The sequence below is a fragment of the Lathyrus oleraceus genome, chromosome 3, assembly GCF_024323335.1.
Source record: "Lathyrus oleraceus cultivar Zhongwan6 chromosome 3, CAAS_Psat_ZW6_1.0, whole genome shotgun sequence".
NCBI classification, from domain to species: domain Eukaryota; kingdom Viridiplantae; phylum Streptophyta; class Magnoliopsida; order Fabales; family Fabaceae; genus Lathyrus; species Lathyrus oleraceus.
This window is the reverse complement of record NC_066581.1, coordinates 45,578,135-45,581,564: the sequence shown is the minus strand read 5'-3', so window position 1 is coordinate 45,581,564 and position 3,430 is coordinate 45,578,135. Positions and strand designations below refer to the sequence as shown.

At 40.3% G+C, this 3,430-nt stretch overlaps 1 non-coding gene across 1 annotated transcript; it reads left to right on the top strand.

Moving 5' to 3' along the window:
- Window positions 1-2,726: 2,726 nt before the first annotated feature.
- LOC127132957 (small nucleolar RNA R71) lies at window positions 2,727-2,833 on the top strand. The gene has a single exon (XR_007806959.1). It is a non-coding gene; the product is annotated as a small nucleolar RNA R71 (small nucleolar RNA).
- The last annotated feature ends 597 nt before the right edge of the window (window positions 2,834-3,430 follow it).

Genomic DNA, 3,430 nt, shown 5'->3' with positions numbered 1-3,430 from the left:
TTTCTATAACTTCTATTTTATCTCTATCTACCTCTATACCTTTTTCGGAAACTATATGTCCTAAAACAATTCCTCCGGTCACCATGAAATGACATTTTTCCCAATTTAGCACGAGGTTCACCTCCACGCATCTCTCCAAGATTTTCTCAAGGTTGGCGAGACAATTGTGGAAATCGCATCCACAAACCGAGAAATCATCCATAAATACTTCCATGATACTATCTAAGTAATCTGCAAAGATTGACATCATGCAGCGTTGGAAAGTAGCTGGTGCGTTACAGAGGCCTAAAGGCATTTGTCTGTAGGCGAAAGTTCCATAAGGGCATGTAAAAGTAGTTTTTTCTTGATCTTCGGGGTGGATAGGTATTTGGAAGAATCCAGAGTATCCATCTAGATAGCAAAAATAAGAGTGTCTGGCTAGACGCTCCAACATATGGTCTATAAATGGTAAAGGGAAATGATCCTTCCTGGTTGCTTTATTTAATTTTCTATAATCTATACACATCCGCCATCCTCCTTCTAATCGTTTTGCTACATGTTCACCTTTATCGTTTTGCACGACTGTGATACCTCCCTTATTAGGTACTACATGCACAAGGCTCACCCACTTACTATCCGAGATTTGATAGATTATACCTGCCTCAAGTAACTTAAGAACTTCTTTTTTAACAATATCACTCATTATAGGGTTTATTCTTCTCTGATGTTCTCTGGAGGGTTTTGAGTCTTCTTCGAGCGAAATTCGATGCATGCATACGGATGGGCTTATACCTTTCAGGTCAGATATATTATATCCTAAGGCTGAGGGATATCTTCGTAAAACGTTTAAAAGTTGATCTATTTCCTCTTGACTCAAGGTAGCACTGACTATAACTGGACGGTTCATCTCTCCATCGAGGAACTCATATCTCAGATTCTTAGGCAGTTCCTTAAGTTCTAAGGTTGGTTTCTTAGGGCATGGCATAGGATATGGGGTAAGGGATAAACATTCATAAAGGTTATCATCGATGTATGGTTCTTTAAAGTCATCATCTTCCTTTATGAGAGTGGATGGTAACTTAATTGTTTTTATGATTTCTTCTTGTTCTAATTCCCTAACGCATTCATCAATGATATCTAAGGCATAACATGCGTCTCCCATCACAGGTGCCATAAGAAATTTCGAAAGTATAAATTCTATTTTCTCGTCACCTACCTCAAAGGTCAACTTTCCTCTCTTGACATCTATTATGGCTCCTGCAGTTGATAAGAATGGTCTACCTAGAAGGATTGATATATCATTGTCCTCTTTGATGTCCATGACAATAAAATCAGCAGGGATAAATAACTGACCTATCCTAACAGGGACATCTTCTAAAACGCCTATCGGATACTTAACAGATCTATCGGCTAACTGAAGTGACATCTTAGTAGGTTGTAATTCTCCTAAGTTTAACCTCTCACAAACCGCTAAAGGCATTAAGCTCACACTAGGAATGGAGAAATTTCCAGGATCTTTATCTTTTTTGGCTAACTTATTCTCGGAAATAGAATTGCATTCCAAGGGCTTCGGATCGTCAAGTCTACATTTGTTTGTAAGGATGTCTTTGAGAAACTTTGCATAAGAAGGTATTTGGGTAATGGCTTATGTGAAAGGGATTTCTACAGGAAGTTTTTCTATAACTTTAATAAATTTCTGGTACTGGTTATTGATTTGGGTTTGTTTGAGTCTTTGCGGATATGGTATAGGTGGTTTATATGGCGAGGGTGGTATGTAAGTTTTATCTTTAGGTTTTTCTCTTTTTTCTTAACCTTCCTGGTTTTCAGATTCCTCTGGTTCCTTTACTTCGTCCGGGGGTTCGGTACATTCCTTAGAAATTTTGGGTTCACTCAATCTTGGGTTTGGTGGCTCGTTATAAGCGTTCCCACGTTGTAGGGTAATGGCATTGGCTTGCCCTCTCGGATTTTGTTGAGGTTGTCCAGGGAACTGTCCTCCAGGTGTGGTTTGAGGGGCTTGGTTTAAAGCTACCTGAGAGATCTGGGTTTCAAGCATCTTGGTATGAGTAACTATTTGGTCAACCTTGGTTCCTAACTGGGTAATCAGTTCGTTAACGTGAATGTTTTGGTTCATGAACTCTTTATTTTGTTGGGTTTGAGCAGTGATAAAATTTTCCATAATTTTCTCAAGGTTCGGCTTTGGTGGCACATGTTGCATAGGTTGATTTGATCTTGGGGCTTGGTAACCTGATTGTCTCAGAGGTGCATTATTTTGGATAAGGTTATTATTCTTATAGGAGAAGTTCGGGTATTTCCTCCATCCTGGGTTATAGGTATTCGAACATGGGTTCCCTTAGGTGTAGTTCACTTGCTCAAAGTGGGTTTCGTTTAATAGACTGCATTCTGCATATTGGTGTCCTTTGGTTCCACATATCTCACAATCCGACGAAACCGCAGCTACAGTATTCGGGTTTATGCACATATGTTCGACCTTGAGGGCTAATGCGTCCATTTTAGCTTGCATCATGTCTATAGAGCTTAGTTCATGCACTCCTCCTTGGGCTTCCTTCTTCTCAACTGTCGCTCGTTCGACTCCCCATGATTGATGGTTTTGAGCCATATCTTCGATGAGGGCACTAGCTTCAGGATAAGGTTTGTTCATCAGAGCACCGCCTGCGGCAGCGTCGATGGTCATCTTAGTGTTATAATGAAGTCCATTATAGAAGGTTGGAATGATTAACCAATTTTCTAAACCATGATGTGGGCATGCTCTTAACAACTCTTTATATCTCTCCCAAGCTTCGAACAACGATTCTCCTTGGTTCTGGGTAAATCTAGTTATATGGTTTCGAAGAACGGCGGTCTTACTCGGGGGAAAATAGCTAGCAAGGAATACTCTTCTAAGGTTATCCCAAGTCCTAATGGAATTGGGTGGAAGGGAATCTAACCAAGATAGGGCTTTATCTTTGAGGGAAAAAGGGAATAATCTTAAATGGATTGTCTCAGGAGAAGCTCCATTGGTTTTAAAAGTGTCTGCTAATTGAAGAAATATTTTTAAATGTTGGTTTGGGTTCTCAGTAGCGAGACCTGCGAATTGTCTCTGTTGCACTAGGATGGTTTAAGTTCGAAATTATTAACTGGGATGGTTGGGTTTACTATACTAGAACTAGGTTCTTCGTTGGATGGTTGAGCGAAATCCTTAAGAGGTCTTTGTTTTTAATCTTCGGCTATAGCTTTCCTAATTCTATGAAAGAATAAACGTGCGCGAGCGTAACGTTCAGGTTCCGCCAGGGGGTATACTAAACTTAAACTTCCGGTGCTGCGAGCTCTTTGCATTGACCGGCGGGAAATAACCTAAGTCTAAACGATATAACAACAGGGAAATGAAATTTGACGAAATTGGTCCCCGGCAACGGCGCCAAAAACTTGATGCGGGCTTTTCGCAAGTATACGA